Here is a 21,847-nt window from a genome sequence, read left to right on the forward strand (position 1 = left end):
AAATTTCAGTTAACTGTACAATAAAAACAATAAGACTTCTGGAGGAGAGCCTAAAAGAATATTTTCTAATACGAATAGCATCCGAAAGGCACAAACCAAAAGGAAAGATTGATAATTTGGACTACTTTAATTTTAATAAAGAAAATCAAAAGACATTTAAGAATAAAAAGGCAAGGCACAGAGTTGGAGAATATATTTTCTCTCTATATATAGAATATACAAAGAATTCCTACAAATCAATAAGAAAACAACCACGTGGAAAAATTGGCAAAATGTTCAACAAACATTTCACAAAGAGGATACTCAAGTTGTCATAAACATGTGAAAAGATGCTTGGTCTCATTAGTAAACAAGAAAATTCAAATTAAAACTAAAATACGATAGTACTACACACCCATCAGAATGGTTGAAATTTAAAAGAGGGACAGTACCACTTTTGATGAAAATGTACAGAAATGGGTACTCTTCCACATTGCTAGTTGGGGTATAAAGTAATACAACATATTCGAAAAATTGCTTGGCAGATTTTATACACCATTTGACCAGCAATTCTATTCTTATGTCCAACAGAAATATGTATATATAGAAACCAAAAGACTTATTCAAGAAGATTTGGAGCAGGATTATTTGTAATAGCCCTAAGTTAAAAACAAACTAAATGTTGGTCAACTGTAGAATGGATAAATAAATTGTGATATAAATCATACAAGGAAATACCGTGGATCGGTGAAAATGAATGACTATGCAACGATAAGGATAAATCTTACCAACCTAATATTAACTAAAACAATTTGGTAGCAGAAAGAACTATCCAATGGTGATGGAAGTTAGGGTAATTTTTATCTTTGGGGAAGAAAGTATACTAATTAGGTGGGGTCAGGAGATAGCTTGGGGTGCTATTATTGTCCTATTTCTTGATCTGTGAATTGGTTGCACAGTGGTGTTAACTTTGTTAAAATTCACTGAGCAGTATACTTGTTTATGTCATACCTAGATGAAATCTTACCTAAAAAAATCAGTGTTTTGGCTTGGAGCAACATCTTTTTAAGAGCTACTTGGTGACAAATGGAGAGAGGGCCATGTGTAGAATGTGATTCTGATTGCCTTTCTCATTTTATTCCTTTCTTTTGCTCTGCAAGTAGAAGCTTATTTATTTTCCCCCTCCATTACCAGAAGTGTGGCAAGTTCAGAATAGATGGTAGCTTCTTTTCTCTATATTAATTTATCTTTCTGAAAATCACCCAGATTGATGCCTCTGGATGTATTTGGAATGTCCATGGAAAAATTAGATATCAAAATGAAAAAGGCATAAAACAAACGAGCTTCTTTTCACGTTGTGACTTTTAAGAATGTAAATATGAATCAGCAAGTTTTAGAGGTAAAATCTTCTAGGAATAGCAAAGGGGAAAAATAATAAGAGCAGGAATGCCAGTGCTCTAAGACATTCAAACGTATGTATAGGTAGAGTGAGCAGACATCAAAGGAAAAGAAGTAAAGAATGACAAAGTATTCTGAGATTTGGTTTCGCCATCGCTGAAACTGCAAACAGTTGTAAGGACAAATTTTCATTTTTTCTAGGTGAATCATGTTCTCTACCGTGGCTGTGTAACAGATCTTGCATCCAATTTCTATTTGAAATAATCACCTAGTGAGGACTTTGCTGGTATGGTAACTTGTTTAATGCTGTTTTGTGTGTAGCCTGCAGGCTTGCAGAAACATGACAGGGGCAGAAAGCACAGGCAGAAGGGGTCTCTGAGCTAGAATGAGCAGAGCCAGAGAGAGTGGGTAGCGAATGAAGAATTTTTCTGCTATCACCTTATAATAATTTACAGTACTGTCATTCTGCCTTTGTTGTATCTTTGGACCTTTTTTTCTTATATTCTGAGAAAAATACATTATATTTTATGTGATATCTACAATGATTATAATATGATAAATGCACCAAGAAGCAGCTATTTAGTTTGGGTCATGGCTAAAGATGCCTGCATCCAGGCTTGCCTGTCTGTTTAGTGGTCCCATTCACTATCAAAAGTGTCCCAGTTTGTCCAATATACTACATGGTCATCTTAGACCAACCTTATTGACTTTTTTTTAAATAAATAAATTTATTTATTTCTTGTATTTTTGGCTGCGTTGGGTCTTCATTGCTGCGCGCAGACTTTCTCTAGTTGTGGCGAGCAGGGGCTACTCTTCCTTTCCGTGCGCGGGCTTCTCATTGCAGTGGCTTCTCTTGTTGCGAAGCACAAGCTCTAGGCACACGCGGGCTTCAGCAGTTGTGGCTCGCAGGCTCTAGAGCGCAGGCTCAGTAGTTGCGGCACTTGGACTTAGTTGCTCCGTGGCATGTGGGATCTTCCCCGACCAGGGCTCGAACCTGTTTCCCCTGCATTGGCAGGCAGATTCTTAACCACTGTGCCACCAGGGAAGTCCAACCTTACTGACTTTGAACGTGGACTTAGGACTCCATGGGTGATTGCTCCGCTAAATCAAAGAGGATGTAAGCTATATTTTAATGCTGAAGAAAAATCCCTTCCTAAGAAGCAACAGCCAACTCATGTTAACAGGAAAATATAGAGGTTTTTTACTTAAGTAATAGACACATCTAAGTGTGTTCTGTCACATAAACTCTAAGACTATATAAGTCTAGAAATACACAGCCGTTGGCCTTCATAGCAAAGGGAGGCCACGTGTATATGAAATCTGTGTAAGTTTTATATGATGGTGGATATCTTAAGGAGTAAAGATAGAAAAAACAATTTGAGTTACACCCAAATGGGCTGAGCCTTTGAAAAATATTTTATGTTCTCAGATGAGATTTGGCTATTATTGCATGACTTTGCTTTATTTACTTCCTGGTTTTTCATCAAAAGTAAAAATAGAACACCTGTATAATGGATATTTGTGTAGAAACAAAAGTGATTATGGCTATGAGATGCCTCCCCTCCCTGTTTTACTCCCTCCAAATTTTTCACTACTTTTGGGTTTTATTCAGTAGCTATTGATTATCTATTGTGCTCATGTATCATCTATGGAAATTCATGTGTGCGCCCTTTCCCTGCAGGACTCAGAATAAGAACAATGTCAGACATTGCCTTTTGGTATGGGGCAGGAAGGCAAGAGCCCTGATTGTTATCCTTGGTTTGGCTTATTTTTAAACAGCTGCCTGTATTTCTGCTTTTCTTCTCCCTGAGCTGACAGTCTATTTGCTAATAAAGGATTTTTATGTTCAAAAAGAGGGGCAATGTTTTATTAGAGATCAGAGTCCTATTTTATGCTCATTCAGAGGGAAGAAATCTCACTGCTGAGCACACACAGATACCCTTACACACATGCATTCATGCACATACACAGACTCCAAACACTTGCCTTGTAAAAATGTAGTAGGTAAAGAGACTTTTGGTGCTCAGACTTCATTTATGTTCAGGAATTCCTTTGACTTCATATTTAAAAACATGGCTTGTTGCTGTATTATGGAAGTGCAAATTACTGCTACAGAGCATAGCTCATTCTGTATATAAAATAGAAACCAAGCTCAAAAAGAGAAACCATGCTCAAAAATCTGCAGTTGCAGCTAGCTAACCTCTTCCAGTATTTCCTCCTCTACAGCCCCCTCCTGGGTCCAAGCAGGGATGTCGATTGAAAGCACCATCTCACTGGCCTACTGCATGTATAATACTGTATATTATATTCTGTAAAAGGCAAAACAAGGTGAAACTTTTCAAACAAACTTTTAATAGGAAACTTAAGGGAAAAAAAAAAAAAAACAGAAAAGCACTGAAATGGATGAGTCTAAAAAACCTCGTGTTTCTAATCTTAACCAAAGATGACCACGAAGGGGCTAGGCAGGCAGAGCTCAGGCAACTGGCAGTCCTGGTCTCTTTACCAGACTTACCGCATCATCTTGGGAAATCCTGGCTGGAGATGTACCGCCAGCCCTTCCTTCCATCCTTGCCCCTTTCTTTACCTTCTTTATTTTCCTTCTACCACAGTCACCTAACTTAATGGGGAAGATGAAAACCACAGACATGGATACCTTCCCAGAAAGATCCTTCTTTCTCTTCCAGTGAAGAACTTAGAGCCATCCATTCTTAATTTTAAAAGTAATGCATATTTATTGAAGGGAATTTAGAAAGTCAATTGTATAAAGAAAATAACAATTTACATTGAAAACAATCATTGTTAACATTTTTTAAAAACTATTTGTAATATGATGATCACGTTCCCAGTCAATGAACATTATTAAAATACATTATTTAAATGACTTTTCATTCTATTATGCTGAAGTTTTGTAATTTAATGTATAATTGTTGGATATTAATATTATTTCTAATTTTTCACTATTAAAGATGATGACATGATAAATGTCCGTGAATAGAAGTCTTTGCACTTTTGGAGGCATATTACCTAAGTGTATTCCAGACAGGTTATACTAATTCCATTTCTACTAATAAGTATATGATAAGTCGGTACTGCCATGTCTTTAGAAGAACTTGCTACTTTTAAGTATATATTTTTCCAATTTGATAGGTTAAAGAACGTATGTCTTCATTTTGAGGGGAGAACATTTAAAAAAAATCTATTGACTGTTTGCTCTATGAATTTCCTGTTTTTGTTCTGTGCTCATTTAAAAAAATAGAATCCAGCGTATTTTTTACCTCTTACTGTATTCTTTACTTATCTTTTTTTATTCGTTCTTTTGTCCTTCCTGCCTCTCTCTCTCCTTCTCTAAGATAAACAGATTTCACTGGAAATACTTCTTAAAATAACATTTACAAAATTGTGCTTCCAAGATGAAAGATTTTCTGTTGACTTTGATTTATAATTTGGAGTAGGTTTCTAGTGCTTGCCCCTCTTAAGGAACAAAGTATTTCCTCTTCAATGTGTAAAAGAAAGAAAAAGATTGAAACTTAACAGTGACTTATTTTTTTTCTTTTAAAACACCTGGTTTCCTGTTCCCTGATATTAGATCTAATAGTTCTTATGATGGAAAGATTTATTTTTTCCCTTTCTTTTCTGCCTGCTTTGATTTATGCTGAATTAATATAGTACCTGGATTTAATTGTGCCTGCATTAATGAGTAGGCTAAAAGCAATGACATTTATACTCTACAGTATAACATAGAAGACACAGAGATACAGTCCAGCCTGTGAATTTCTTCTTTGATGCACCATCCACCATAGGCTACTGTTTTCTAAATTTACCTATTTTGTTAGTAAGGACATTTGGGAAAGTTACTTAATCTTCCTGACCTTAGATTTCTCAGACACAAAATGTGGATCTTTGTTGGGCTTGAAGTTTTGTTTTGTTTTGTTTTTCCCTAACTTTTTAATATAATTGTAGGTTCACATGTAGTTGTAAGAAATAATACAGAGTGATCCTGTATATCCTTTACCAAGTTTCTCCCAGTTGCAACACCTTGCATAACTGTAGTGCAGTATCACAACCAGGAAATTGACCTTGGTCCAATCCACTGACCTCATTCAGATTTCACCAGGTTGACGTATGTGTGTGTATCTTTTTCTGTGAAGTCTGGCAGTTTTTTAATTGCCTGATACCTGCCTACCCTGGGGTAGGTTCTCAACAATTGTTTAATAACAATCTTTGCCTAGCTAGTATTTCTTCTCCTTTTCTTCAAATAGGAACCTCTGGGAACTCTTAGGCTTTGATGGCTTATCACAGTTAAAATGATGATTTGTTCAGTGCTACAGAACTCACACTTAATTTCTTACACTACTCCCAGGCATCTCACAGAAGGAGCTCAGGGTTGTTCAGTGGCAGAGCCAGGGCTTGACCCCAAATCAAATCATCTGACTCCTTCTGCTATAGTATTTGTTTCCCAACCTTGTTAGACTATATGCATCACTGAGGTGGTGATTCTCACACTTAAGTGTGTGTACAAATACCTGGGGATCCTGTTAACTTACAGATTTGGATTCAACAGGTCTGGAGTGCAGCTTGATATTCTGCATTTCTAACAGGTTTCTAGGTGATGCTGCTGCTGCTTATCTACCACCAACACCTTATGTTGCAAGAATCTCAACACTTGCTAAAAGTTCTGATTTCTAGTGCCTTCTTCCCAACATTCTAGTTTAAGAAAGCTAGAGTGAAGTCTAGGACTTCGTATTTTTATCTAATATCCTAGCCAGTTCTTAGGATAAATTACTTTTGTCAAACACTAAATATCATTTATATCACCTCCATCCAGAGTTTCTGATTCTTCCAGTTCCTTTTAAACATACACATATTGTTTACCTTAATATTGTGGCTCAGAGATTTGGTGCAATCAGTTTTTTTTTTTTTCTTTCTTTTTTGGCTTTTTTCATTGTTTAATTTTGCTTGGCTTGGCTTTCATCTCTTGAGGGCCAAAAATCCCGAAGTAGAATTGACCTCTTTTGCTGAAAGTTTAGTTCAACTAGTAAGAGCTTTAAGGTATTAAAATAATTTCAGTACCATTCCATTTGACATGCAGGGATTTTATCAGTGCTTTAGAAAGTCTTCCTAAACCTGTATATAACAGCTCTTTTTCTGATCTAAGTAAATAACACATTGGACTTGCAACCAGAAATTTTTTATCATCTCTGAATTTACTCTTCTTAGGTCCAGATAAAAAGTGGTGCTTAATCCCCTGAAGATATAGACAGTTACGTGAGCTGGTCGTATTGATAAAAGAGAATCATGGCCAGAGACGTATGGCTGGGTTCAACTGTAAAAGCTGAAGCTGTATAAATCATCAAATAACATGGGAATTGGAAAATATAATTATAAGCAACTTGTGTGAACCCCTGATGTTTTAAATTAGCCATGAAATGTGACTGGCTTTGTAATATTTCAGAGCTTCTGAAAATCCCAGCTTTTAAATCGAAATTTTCCTATTTGGCAGCAACACAGCAGGCCTACAAAATAATTTACAACCATTTGCTTTGTTAGTTATCCCTTTTAAGCAACACTTGAGGGGAGGAAAACATTATTAATCCCCATTTTATGGATGATAGGATTGAGTTATTAAGAGGACTCAAAGCTTTGATTTAGCCAACATTGCATTTTTTAGTCTCAGTCCAAAGCTCTCATCTTTACTCAGGCCAGGATGCCTGCCCTTATTATTTTGGTTTATCTTGGTAAAGAACACAGACTCAATTTTCAAAAGTCAACTTAAACCACTTAGAAAAATTGGGGTAAATATAGCAGCATTGCTTTCTCAGATTGATACACTAAGGTTTTCAGTTTTGCAGCGATATTTTATTTTGTAATTGCTATGAATATTAGCATTTGTACATCTTCTCCAAATCATACCATAGGACTACTATTTTAAAGGAGTTTACCTCAGTCATTTTCAACAATCGCGTAAAGGAGAGAAGACATTGCAATTCTAATTGAAGTATGTATCTGTACATTGTGGGCTGTGCTGCCCCATTCCCTGAACATTTTGTTCTTTATAAAATATACACTTTGCCTTGGTGTTTCACGTTTGGAGAAATATTTTTACATACAGATTTTTTAAAAATAAATCTTTGCTATAACCTTGTGATTCTACAAAGCAGATCTTAAAAGATGAGGTCATTGATGCTCCCTCAGAAAGCTGAAGAGACTCTTGTTCAGAGGCAAGAATAGAGCCCATTTATTATAGCTTTTGCTTCAGTTCTCTTTCTATGGCAAAGGAAGTATTGATAATTGAAAGTAATACAGTGATCATCATCCCCGCTCCTGGACTCAATATATATTTTACTGACTTAGTTTACACAGTTGTTTCTCTAAGTGTGGTACCCAGGCAGTTGACATCAGAATCACCCCAAGATCCTGACTAAAAGAAAGATACCTTTAGTGTACCTGGCAGCTACAGAAAGAGGATTGGGGGGGAAATCTTGGAATCTGCTCTTTAACAAGGTCTCCAAGTGATTTTCATGCTTACTAAAATCTGAGATCCATGGCATAAGAGTAAGAGGCTTGATTCACATCTATCATAGAAGCTATTCTGCTGATGGAAGCTGTTTGAGATCTGTGAGTAACTGGATTGCTTTGTTTCAATACAGAGTGCACTTTTTTCTCAGTGTAATCTTCACTTACTTTCTTACTGAAATAGCCTACATCTAGCAAAACTGTTTAAACATTGCAAGCAATCCAGGTTAACAAGATGGTTGAATGTTCCTGAAACCTTCTCACATAACATTTTCACCTAGGTGGGTGGACTCCTACCAAGGAAACCTTGCTGTTCAGGCTAAATACCTGGGCCTATAGTTAGATTTATTCCTCCTACTGGACTTTCTGGGAGTGGCTAATAGTGACCTGTGCTTGCTGTAGAGGGTACAGCAAGTTTTTCTTAGCTAGGCAATTTGCTTTAACTATCTACATTTTTATTACCTTCTTATCTCAAGTGCTAAATTTGACATCTCCTTTAAAGTGCGTAAACATTTTACTGAACCTAGAGCTCAGCCATACAATAACCCAGAACTAAGGGAGGCATAAAATGTAAAGGGCCACTCTGAGTTCTCTATTACTTCCTCATATTCTACTATATGTAGTACTAGTACTCGATCTTCAAAGAGAGCATGTTCTAGTTATCTGGAATAGTACACTAAGTGAAGAAATATTGTAAGGTATAATGTGCTAGATAAATATAATGCAACATTATTAACATCATTATCAAGAGAAATGACATCAAATAAAGTTCTCTTGTTTATTTAAAGGAGCAAAAGCAAGGCACTTTTCAAAAAATTTTTCTAAAATCCAGATTCCATAGTTTTGACATATTGTATGCTCATGTAATTTCCCGTTTTAAAATTTTCTAAGATCCCTTCATACAGAAAAGTCTTTCTATCATCTCTGTTTCCATTGCTGCTTACATATTCTTGGACATTAACTCAAAATTTAGACAATGGACCAGGGTGAATTAGGGTCCAGAAAATGCCCAGGGGTACGCTGAACCTAATGGGTGCTTAAGACCTTGGCACAAAGAAAGGAGGAAGGAAGAGTAAACTTTGGTGTGATTTGGGCCAAGCTTCTCAAGCTTCTTGAATTTTTCTTCTATAAAAGCATATATGTGGGGGAGACCTTCAAGATGGCGGAAGAGTAAGATGTGGAGATCGCCTTCCTCCCCACAAATACATCTGAAATACATCTACACGTGGAGCAACTCCTACAGAACACCTACTGAACGCTGGTAGAAGACCTCAGACTTCCCAAAAGGCAAGAAACTCCCCACATACCTGGGTAGGGCAAAAGATAAAAGAAAAAACAGAGACCAAAGAATAGGGACGGGACCTGCACCAGTGGGAGGGAGCTGTGAAGGAGGAAAGGTTTCCACGCACTAGAAAGCCCCTTCATGGGTGGAGACTGCAGGTGGCGGAGGGGGGAAGCTTCGGAGCCACGGAGGAGAGCGCAGCCACAGGGGTGCAGAGGGCAAAGCGGAGAGATTCCCACACAGAGGATTGGGGCCGACCAGCACTCACCAGCCCGAGATGCTTGTCTGCTCATCCGCCAGGGCGGGTGAGGGAGGGGAGCTGAGGCTCAGGCTTCAGAGGTCGGATTGCAGGGAGAGGACTGGGGTTGGCGGCGTGAACACAGCCTGAAGGGGGCTAGTGCGCCACGGCTAGCCGGGAGGGAGTCCGGGAAAAGTCTGGAGTTGCCGAAGAGGCAAGAGACTTTTTCTTGCCTCTTTGTTTCCTGGTGCGTGAGGAGAGGGGATTCAGAGCACCGCTTAAACGAGCTCCAGAGACGGGCGCGAGCCGCGGCTATCAGCGCGGACCCCAGAGACGGGCATGAGACGCTAAGGCTTCTGCTGCCACCACCAAGAAGCCTGTGTGCGAGCACAGGTCACTCTCTACACCGCCCCTCCCGGGAGCCTGTGCAGCCCACCACTTCCAGGGTCCCGTGATCCAGGGACAGCTTCCCTGGGAGAACGCGTGGTGCACCTCAGGCTGCTGCAATGTCACGCCGGCCTCTGCCGCCGCAGTCTCGCCCCGCCTCCGTACCCTCCCTCCCCCCGGCCTGAGTGAGCCAGAGCCCCCGAAGCAGCTGCTCCTTTAACCCCGTCCTGTGTGAGCGAAGAACAGACGCCCTCAGGCGACCTACACGCAGAGGTGGGTCCAAATCCAAAGCTGAACCCCAGGAGCTGTGCAAATAAAGAAGAGAAAGGAAAATTTCTCCCAGCAGCCTCAGAAGCAGCGGATTAAAGCTCCACAGTCAACTTGATGTACCTGCATCTGTGGAATACCTGAATAGACAACGAATCATCCCAAAATTGAGGCGGTGGACTTTGGGAGCAATAATATATATATATATATATATATTTTTTTTCTTTGTCTCTTTTTTTGAGTGTGTATATGTATGCTTCTGTGTGTGATTTTGTCTGTATAGCTTTGCTTTTACCATTTGTCCTAGGGTTCTGCCTGTCAATGTTTTTTTTAAATTTAAATACAGTTTTTAGTGCTTGTTATCATTGGTGGATTTGTTTTTTGGTTTGGTTGCTCTCTTCTTTCTTTTTTTTTTATTACTTTTATTATTTTTTTATTTTTAATAATTATTTTTTATTTTAGTAACTTTAACTTATTGTTTTCTTTCCTTTCTTCCTTCCTTCCTTCCTTCCTTCCTTCCTTCCTTCCTTCCTTCCTTCCTTCCTTCCTTCCTTCTTTCTTTCTTTCTTTCTTTCTTTCTTTCTTTCTTTCTTTCTTTCTTTCTTTCTTTCTTTCTTTCTTTCTTTCTTTCTTTCTTTCTTTCTTTCTTTCTTCTTTCTTTCTTTCTTTCCTCCCTTTTCTTTTGAACCGTGTGGCTGAGAGGGTCTTGATGCTCTGGCCGGGTGTCAGCCCTCTGCCTCTGAGGTGGGAGAGCCAAGTTCAGGACATTGATCCACCAGAGACCTCCCAGCTCCACGTCATATCAAACAGCGAAAGATCTCCCAGAGATCTCCATCTCAACACTAAGACCCAGCTCCACTCAACGACCAGCAAGCTACAGTGCTGGATACCCTATGCCAAATAACTAGCAAGACAGGAACATAACCCCACCCATTAGCAGAGAGGCTGCCTAAAATCATAATAAGGTCACAGACACCCCAAAACACACCACCTGACATGGTCCTGCCCACCAGAAAGACAAGATCCAGCCTCATCCACCAGAACACAGGCACTAGTCCCCTCCACAAGGAAGCCTACACAATCCACGGAACCAACCTTAGCCACTGGGGGCAGACACCAAAAACAACGGGAACTATGATACTGCAGCCTGTGAAAAGGAGACCCCAAACACAGTAAGTGAAGCAAAATGAGAAGAAAGAGAAACACACAGCAGATGAAGGAGCAAGGTAAAAACCGAACAAACCAAACAAATGAAGAGGAAATAAGCAGTCTACCTGAAAAAGAATTCAGAGTAATGATAGTAAAGATGATCCAAAATCTTGGAAATACAAAGGAGAAAATACAAGAAACGTTTAACAAGGACCTAGAAGAACTAAAGAGCAAACAAACAATGATGAACAACACAGTAAATGTAATTAAAAATTCTCTAGAAGAAATCAATAGCAGAGTAACTGAGGCAGAAGAACGGATAAGTGACCTGGAAGATAAAATAGTGGAAATAACTACCACAGAGCAGAATAAAGAAAAAAGAATGAAAAGAATTGAGAACAGTCTGAGAAACCTCTGGGACAACATTAAATGCACCAACATTCGAATTATAGGGGTCCCAAAAAAAGAAGAGCAAAAGAAAGGGACTGAGAAAATATTTGAAGAGATTATAGTTGAAAACATCCCTAATATGGGAAAGGAAATAGATAATCAAGTCCAGGAAGTGCAGAGAGTCCCATACAGGATAAATCCAAGGAGAAACGTACCAAGACACATATTAATCAAATTATAAAAAATTAAATACAAAGAAAAAATATTAAAAGCAGCAAGGGAAAAACAACAAATCACATACAAGGGAATCCCTATAAGGTTAACAGCTGATCTTTCAGCAGAAACTCTACAAGCCAGAAGGGAGTGGCAGGACGTATTTAAAGTGATGAAAGGGAAAAACCTACAACCAAGATTACTCTACCCAGCAAGGATCTCAATCAGATTTGATAGAGAAATTAAAACCTTTACAGACAAGGAAAAGCTAAGAGAATTCAGCACCACAAAACCAGCTTTACAACAGATGCTAAAGGACCTTTTCTAGGCAGGAAACACAAGAGAAGGAAAAGACCTACAATAACAAACCCAAAACAATTAAGAAAATGGTAATAGGAACATACATATCGATAATTACCTTAAATGTAAATGGATTAAATGCTCCAACCAAAAGACATAGACTGGCTGAATGGATACAAAAACAAGACCCATATATATGCTGTCTACAAGAGACCCACTTCGGACCTAGGGACACATACAGACTGAAAGTGAGGGGATGGAAAAAGATATTCCATGCAAATGGAAATCAAAAGAAAGCTGGAGTAGCAAGTCTCATATCAGATAATATAGACTTTAAAATAAAGATTATTACAAGAGACAAAGAAGGACACTACATAATGATGAAGGGATCCATCTAAGAAGAAGATATAACAATTGTAAATATTTATGCACCCAACAGGAGCACCTCAATACGTAAGGCAAATGCTAACACCCATAAAAGGGGAAATCGACAGTAACACAATAATAGTGGGGGACTTTAACACCCTACTTTCACCAATGGACAGATCATCCAAAATGAAAATAAATGAAAATCATAACTAATTTTCCCAGACAAAGTTGATTTAATAGCCACTTGGCCCTTAGTTAGTTTCATGAATTATTCTTGTATCCCTTTGGATACTACCTGTAGTTGATCGAGTTATATGGCATCACTGATATGGACAACGTTATGCTTGGCTTGTAGAAGCCAGTAAATAGAAGACAGTTTATTAGAGGAATGCTAAAGGTGGCTGTGATAAATCTAAAATGTTATTTCGGTTCATTTAAAAAGCCTCTGAAATATAAATAACCCCAGTGTGAATGGTAGGGCACTTATCCTATCCAGTTCCTTTGTTTGCTAATGACTGCAAAAGTTCACTCTCACCTGCAGAGTCATAAAAGTTTATAAATAATAACAATACATGAACAGACTCTCTGCCAAAATTCCTTGACCATGTTTTATTTTATTGATTCTACCCTCTAAATGTTCTACTAGAGGAAAAATGAATACAGATATTTAACAAGATTTTAGGAGAAATCAATATTAATGTATTTACCAGCTGAGTTTAATTTTTAAAAGGGAAAAAGTCTGCATTAAAAACGCTAAAGCTTAGATTTATTTGTATGCACTGAGGAACAGTTGGAAAGCAAGGGTGTTTTGAAGTTCAGTCAGCCGAACAGATCACTGGAGGGAGCTCTAACTTCACCACAAAACCAGAACTGAACTCTTTCTTTGTTCTTAAATTTCACATACAGCCGATGCCCACCCGCCCCGCCCCCCCCCCCCCCATAAAATCAATAATAAATACGGAAAGTGTCTGGAAAGGAAAAATGTGTTTTTTGGGGCATCACATGCCACATTTGCTTACAAATAAAGACAGAACCACTATTCAGAACTGGCAATATTTAAACAAGTCAAAAATACAAGACTATATATAGTGAGAGCCACAGTATACACTTTGTATGAAAAATACTTTGAAAAATATACTTTAAAACTGTCCACACTATCGTACCTCAACCCCATTGTAATAGTGTAAATCCACAATGACACCACTCTCAAGGCCAGCCAGGCAGAATCTGGCTTTGGTGTTCACAGAATTCACACAAGCTCTTGAGTACTTTATATGGGAGGAGACTTTGTAAAGGCGTGGGTGATACCTTGGGCCCATTCTTAGCAACATCACAACCGTTTCTGTGTTGGACCAGCTTTATGAAGGGCATTTACTTTTTCAGAGGTTGAGTGATGTGCTTGATAGCACCCTGGGTTGGGAACAAGAACACCTAGATTTTCATCACTGCTGAAATCCTAACTATATGTGAGCCGGTGGGCTTTATCGTCTTCACATTCCTGATGAAACAGAAATATGAAAAGGTTTAACTAAATGATTTCTAAAGTCCCTTCTAATTTTTAAGTTATGATCATCAAGTTAAAATTGTTTATTTGCTTTTTCAGTACTAACTGACTCTGATTATCGTATATGTTCATAGAGAGTGATATTTAGAATTCACTTCTGTCATTTAGAAACCCCCCAAATGCTGTGTCTATCTTAAAAACATTTTCCAAGAGTTTTCCTACACCTTCCTTCTTATATACCCTTCCTCCTCCTCCCATTGCTTACCTGGTCCTTTTACAGTTGGCTCCAGCTAAGAAGCAAATCTGTACTAATATTCTGAAAAAATGACTCTCTTAGTATCTTCAGGATCAGGCCTAACCTGGTAGGAATTCTGGGGACTTAGGCAGGCTATAGAGCAGGGTCTTCTGGCAGGGATTTGTTTAATTAAGGTGTTACCTCGAGCCAAGTACATAATTTGCAAGACCCAGTGCAGAATGAAAATGCAGGGTCCCTGCTCAAAAAATTATTAAGAATTTTCAGATGGTGACAGCAGACCATTAAACCAAGCCCAGGGCACTTATGAACGTGAGGCCGTGAGTGACTACACAGGTCACATACCTAGGCAGCCATTCGTGCCTGGAGTGGTGGGAACCCTGGGTTCAGTGTCACAGGTGCATAGGACTGAGTTTGACTCCAAAAGTATTATCCATGAAAAAAAAAAACCCAATACAAATAAGATAACATAAAAGCAAGCCACTCCTGCCAACTTATTTTTTTAAAGGTGGCAAATTGTTCCAACAAAGAAGCTCTGATTATGTTTGGGCCAAATCCTTAGAAGGATAATCAGTTAAATAGTTTTGGTAAAAGCACTGTGGAAAGGGAAGGTGTTGAAATCATATGACCATTTTGTTTATACCAATTAAAATTTTCATTCTGAGAAGGTGTAATGGTTTCATCCAAGTAGTTTCCAGAAATTGGAAAGCCAGCTGGAGATGCAAACAGTGGCACAAAGACTGACAAGAAGTTTCCTGGAGGGACTGGCAAAGTGTAGGGAAAAGATGCTTTCAAAAGGCTAGAGGCATTAGTTTACCTCTACTACCCAAAGCTCTAAAATAAAGTTTGTAATAGATCAACTGTCTAATTTCTTCATGTTTTTTTCTAACATTTTCTTTTTGTCTGATTCTGTTATTCTAGTGGGGAGAAGATTACCTTGGCAATACATACACTGTATTGTAACCTTTGATGGGATATTTGTGGTTTCAAAACAACTTCAGAGCTATTTTTTCCTTTCAACAATAGCCATTAGTCAGCATTTATTGACTTTATGACAGTGTTCCTTGGCATTTATTTTTATTTGAGCTCAGAGGTCCAAGTAAATTGTGTTAATATTTTAGGTAGCATCTTGTGATTTGCATTGGCTGAGATCTGGAACAAGACAATTCACAGCTGTGAATTTGTTTTTTCCTCTCTACACAGCACAACTTGGTGGCATCCTGACTGCTTCAGAGAAGCGCCATCATCACCTTTGAGATGGAGTCTTAGAAGGCTTTCTTCCAGCCAGTTGTAAGCAGGTAAGTTTGCATTAGTGCCTCTGCTGCCTCCTCTCCCTCTTCCCCAGGTTCTGAGTCTCCTACTCCTACCCTCATCTGTGAACAGAAGCTTATACTTTTAGACTTTCAAGTTTTCCTTCTCCTGCAGTAGCTAGCCCTCTTTCTCTCTTGAGTTAAAAACTAGCCAATCTGCTGAACTAAGTCTTATTAGTCTGTCTACTGGTGGATGACTATACACATAGGTGCACTTCTAAGTACTATGTTTGCTTTTCCTTTGAGCCTGCTGCTATGAGAAAATTTAAGCCAAGTGAGAGTCAGAAACGTAGAACGATGTCACAAGGAAGGCCAGAAGGAGAGTTGACTTGGGTAAGGAGTGATAGATATATTGTGACCTTAAAATAACAAAGTTGCTTACTTTCTACCATAAAGGCAATCCTAATTCTTAGATAGTATATCTCATCCTTTTAAGGGTGTGTTGGCCGACCAAAGATAATTTAGAGAAGCTAAAATTTAGGAATCTGAAAACAGGCCTTAATTATGGCCTTTGCATTCAATTCACAATGAAAGCAGACTGAATTTAAACTTCCCAATAACGTAGCCCTCGGAGCTAATGCTCTTGGGATAAACTTAAAATGAAACTGTTTCATACTGAAATCCATTAGTCATTTCTTTAGCAAACCCTCTTAGGTAGGGCCCCTTTAGCCTACATTTCCTGATTCTGCTGTACTTTATGGTGTTATGACTAGGTCCCAAAGAACACTGTGGAATGCAATCTGTGAAAGCACTTGTTACTTAAAATTTTAAAATGAAAAATGACTGGAGAAAAAACATGGTAATTATAGCTTAACATAACAATGCAGAGGATACAGCCTGCGATGTAGTAGTTTCAATCATCATTATTATTAGCACAGTTTTTAGAAGTCATTAGTTGCTGAATTTTTAAATGTTTTGTTTATTAAGATAAAAAATATATTTTTATTTATGCAAAAGATGCCATCAAATCAGTGTTCCGAAGGTGGTGAGGAATTAGTTTTCTCATTATCACAAGATCTTCCCTCAGGCATGCTGCAGAGGGCTATTTCACTTACAGCTAAAATCCACCCAATTGCATAAGGAAACAAAGGACATTTCTGCCCAAGGATTTGGTTTACACTGTTAATTTGGAATCATTTTAGACTTACAGAGAATTTGCAAAAATAATATAGAGAATTCCTATATACCCTTCACCCAGCTTCCCCTAATGTTAACATATTACATAAACATAGTACAATGATCAAAACCAAGAAATTAATATTGGCAAAATACTATTAACTAAACTATAGATGGTATTTGAATCCCAACAATTTTCCCATTCATGTCCTTTTTCTTGGTCACAGAATCCAATCGAGAATCCCACATAGCATTCCGTCTTCAAATCTACTTAGTCTCTCCCGATGTGTAAAAATTTCCTCAGTCTTTCCTTGTCTTTCTTGATCAGAGTCATATTTCAAACAGGATTTATTCCTTTGAGTTGAATAATAATGAAAGAACAGAAAAATCCCCAACATTTGGGAACTTTAAGAGAAAAATTATATATTTTCTTAGAAATCTTTCAAATTATTAGAGTATGCTTTGCTAATTTTAAATGTATATATTTAAAATTATGAATTAAAATCTAGATGATTTAAATATTTTAAAAATATTTTTGAAAGAAAAAAATTTTTTCTGCACATTGCTGTTTTTTTGTTTTTTGTTTGTAATGACCTGTCTTGAGCAGTTTAAATCTAAAATAAGACTCCTTTGGGAGTGGCTTTTGGATTTATAATTTAGAAGAATTTTTACAGAAATGGAATTAGTATAATTGCTCTATGGCCTCTTTGGCTTAAATTAGAAAGAAATTCTATTAATTGTGTGGTATAAATTTACTCCTTTAAATAGCTTAAAGTAAATTTCAGAGTAGTAGTAGTCAAATTTCAGTGTAGTCAAATTCTGCATGTAAATACTTGTATATATTCTATGTTCCTAACGTAAGTTCCTGAAAACATTATTTATAAATATAATTTTATATATATATAAAAATATATATAATTTATATATATAATTATATATATAGTCTGTATATATATGTAGTCTGTATATTATATATATATAATCTGTATATGCATGCTTGTGTGTGTGATTCTCTGCAGCATTGTTGAATGCTTTACTGAGAGCACATGAAAAAAATACATATTTTTCAATAAGAGCTATTTCATGTAGCATAAATGCACTACTTCATCAGCTTGGAGAACAAACAAAGGTCACAATAATTCTTTTTAAAATAAAAATTAATGTGACTGTCCTCCCACCTTACCACTCAACGTATGTCCTCTCTCTGCCCCAGGGACAGCCCTCATAGAGCATTCCAAATCCTGAGGGGGCTCACCCATAGTTCAGCCCCAATCTGACCTCACTTTCATTGGTGTCCAGAGCCCAGGTGTGGCTCCTTGAATCTGAAGCATGCCCAGGTATAATCTTAAGCCAGTGCTTTGGATTGGATCACCTCCCTGTCAAGCTGGGGACTCTCTCCACATCCTGTTGTACCACTCCTGAAAGCTGCAGCATTCACAGCCAAGGGAGCAGTTTCTCTGTTCCTGAGGCATCATCTAAAGTACCACATCTGGTTCCTAGGACCTTGCAGAAGGAGAACCAGAGGACTCAAACCAGTGCTACATAGTGCCACCTTTACGTCAGGTGGTTTCCTAATGTCTGCTGACGTCCCTGTCTACTTAGTGTTCACTGGTAGTACCATCTTTTCTTGAGGTCAGTGTTTGCATGTGTGGAGGGAGTTGCTGAGCTGGAGAGAAGAAAGTCTTTCCTTACCATGTTATGTTTACTGTGGTCACACCACCAACATTCAGTTGAGTTTCTGGTACCATTACCCTTGCTGTTCTCATACCCAGAAGACTGGCATAACAAGGCTAGACACATTAAAAGGAGTTTCAGAGTCAAGGATAGGGCCCATGTATTACAAAAATGTGGTCTATTCAGTAGAAAAGCTATCCAGGCTTGTCAGACATGTTCATCTATTAAAAAAAATATTTATTTTTATTGAAGTACAGTTGATTTATAATGTGTTAGTTTCAGGTGTACAGCAAAGTGTGTATGTGTGTGTATATATATATATATATACTTTTTCAGATTCTTTTCCATTATAGTTATTATAAGATATTGAATATAGTTCCCTGTGATATATAGCAGGTCCTCGTTGTTTGTCTATTTTATATGTAGTTGTGTGTATCTGTTATTCCCAAACTCCTAATTTATCCCTCCCCCACTTTCCCCTTTGGTACCCATAAGTTTGTTTTCTATGTCTGTGAGTCTATTTCTGTTTTGTAAATAAGTTCATTTGTATCATTTTTTTAGATACATACATTCCACATGTAAGTGATATCATATGATATTTGTCTTTCTCTGTCAGAATTACCTCATTTAGTATGATAATCTCCAGGTCCATCCATGTTGTTGCAAATGGCATTATTTCATTCCTTTTTCCGGCTGAGTAATATTCCATTGTATATATATATACATCTTCTTTATCAATTCATCTGTCAATGGACATTTAGTTGCTTCCATGTCTTGGCTATTGTAAATAGTGCTGCTGTGAACATTGGGATGCATGTATCTTTTAGAATTGGAGTTTTCAGACGTGTTCATCTTTTTAATGATGAATTTTAACCTCTTTGGGTTAAAATATCTATATCTATCTATCTATCTATATAGATAGATATAGATATTTATACACACACAAACACATACAAGTACAGAGAGCTGGAGGGATACTATAAAAAATGTAGGATACTCAATTGTGAGTGGGTTGTGCTGACAACCCAGTATGTGAGAGCTCATTTAAAATAAAGGTGTCCTGCAACCAATTAGAGGGAAGGAACAAATCTTGAAACAGGGACAAGTTCTTCAGGTCATCATTGTTCAGTCAGTGTTCCAGATTTTCTACATAGGAAGAACCAAAGAAAACAGTCTTACTGGAATGGAGGGAGGGGTTGGAGGAGAGACATCTTGAAGCTGCAATTACAGAGCATCCTCCTCCACCTCCTTCTTTGATTCTCTTTATTTGGAGGTGGTTTGGGAATAGATACCGAAGGATTAGATTATATGGAGGCAGAAACACCCTGCCCCTCAAGGAACCTCTTGGTAATCCCAAACCACAATGCAAGGAGGAATTCCCAGAGAATCAGACTTTGAAGTCTAGTGGGATTTGATTGCAGGACTTTGACAAGACTGGGGGAAACAGAGACTCCACTCTTGGAAGACACACACAAAGTAGTGTGCACATCAGGACCCAAGGGGAAGGAGCAGTGACCCCATAGGAGACTGAACCAGACTTAGTGTTGGAGGGTTTCCTGCAGAGGCAGGGGGTGGCTGTGAGTCACTGCAGGGACAAGGACACTGGCAGCAGAAGTTCTGGGAAGTACTTATTTGTGTGTGTCCTCCTGGAGTCCACCATTGGCCCCACCAAAGGGCCTGTAGGCTCCAGTGCTAGATTGCCTCAGGCCAAACAACCAACAGGGAGGGAACTCAGCCCCACCCATCAGCAGACAAATGGATTAAAGTTTTACAGATCTCTGCCCACCAGAGCAACACCCAGCTCTACCCTCCACCAGTCCCTCCCATCAGGAAGCTTGCACAAGCCTCTTAGATAGCCTCATCCGCCAGAGGGCAGACGGCAGAAGCAAGAAGAACTAAAATCCTGCAGCCTGTGGAACGAAAATCACATTCTCAGAAAGACAGACAAAATGAAAAGGCAGACGGCTATGTACCAGATGACGGAACAAGATAAAACCCCAGAAAAACAATTAAATGAAGTGGAGGTAGGCAACCTTCCAGAAAAAGAATTCAGAATAATGATAGTGAAGATGATCCAAGACCTTGGAAAAAGAATGGAAGCAAAGATTGAGAAGATACAAGAAATGTTTAACAAAGATGTAGAAGAATTAAAGAACAAACACCTAGAGGAATTAAAGAACAAACCAACAGAGATGAACAATACAATAACTGAAATGAAAAATACACTAGAAGGAATCAATAGTAGAATAACTGAGGCAGAAGAATGGGTAAGTAACCTGGAAGACAGAATGGTGGAATTCACTGCTGCACAACAGAATAAAGAAAGAAGAATGAAAAGAAATGAGGACTGCCTAAGAGACCTCTGGGACAACATTAAACACACCAACATTCGCATTTTAGGGGTCCCAGAAGGAGAAGAGAGAGAGAAAGGACCTGAGAAAATATTTGAAGAGATTATAGTTGAAAACTTCCCTAACATGGGAAAGGAAAGACCACCCAAGTCCAGGAATCACAGAGAGTCCCAAGCAGGATAAATCCAAAGAGAAACATGCAGAGACATATAGTAATCAAACTGACAAAAATTAAAGACAAAGAAAAATTATTAAAAGCAACAAGGGAAAAATGACAAACATACAAGGGAAGTCTCATAAGGTTAGCAGCCAGTTTCTCAGCAGAAACTCTGCAAGCCAGAATGGAGCGGCACAATATATTTCAAGTGATGAAAGGGAAGAACCTACAACCAAGATTACTCTACCTGGCAAGGATCTTATTTGGATTCAACGGAGAAATCAAAAGCTTTACAGACAAGCAAAAGCTAAGAGAATTCAGCACCACCAAACCAGCTCTACAACAAGTTTAGCACTTAGATAAATAAGTGCACACATGCACACAAATAAGTACTTCCCAGAAGGAACTTCTTTAAGTGGGAAACACAAGAGGAGAAAAGGACCTACAAAAACAAACCCAAAACAATTAAGAAAATGGTAATAGAAAGATACATATCGATAATCACCTTAAATGTGAATGGATTAAATACTCCAACCAAAAGACACAGGCTTACTGAATGTATACAAAAACAACACTCATCCATACGCTGTCTACAAGAGACCCACTTCAGACCTAGGGACACATACAGACTGCTAGTGAGGGGATGGAAAAAGATATTCCATGCAAATGGAAATCAAAAGAAATCTGGGTAGTAATACTCATATCAGATAAAATAGACTTTAAAATAAAGAATGTTACAAGAGACAAGGAAGGACACTACATAATGATCAAGGGATGAATCCAAGAAGAAGATATAACATTTATAAATATATATGCACCCAATATAGGAGCACCTCAATACATAAGGCAACTGCTAACAGCTATAAAAGAGGAAATCGACAGCACAATCATAGTGGGGGACTTTAACACCTCACTTACACCAATGGAAAGATCATCCAAACAGAAAATTAATAAGGAAACAGAAGCTTTAAATGACACAATAGACCAGATAGATTTA

General features: G+C 38.1%; 1 protein-coding gene across 5 annotated transcripts in view; it reads left to right on the forward strand.

Moving 5' to 3' along the window:
* LOC309665724 (uncharacterized protein) overlaps positions 1-21,847 on the forward strand; it is a 608,811-nt gene that overhangs the window by 148,990 nt on the left and 437,974 nt on the right. For all 5 annotated transcript variants that reach the window (XR_014266649.1, XR_014266650.1, XM_082472434.1 and 2 more), the window contains one exon: positions 15,446-15,540. The gene's annotated coding sequence lies outside the window, so the exon portion shown is untranslated. The remainder of the gene's footprint in view (positions 1-15,445; positions 15,541-21,847) is intronic.

The sequence above is a fragment of the Balaenoptera physalus genome, assembly GCF_965194825.1.
Source record: "Balaenoptera physalus genome assembly, chromosome: 8".
In the NCBI taxonomy this organism is placed as follows: domain Eukaryota; kingdom Metazoa; phylum Chordata; class Mammalia; order Artiodactyla; family Balaenopteridae; genus Balaenoptera; species Balaenoptera physalus.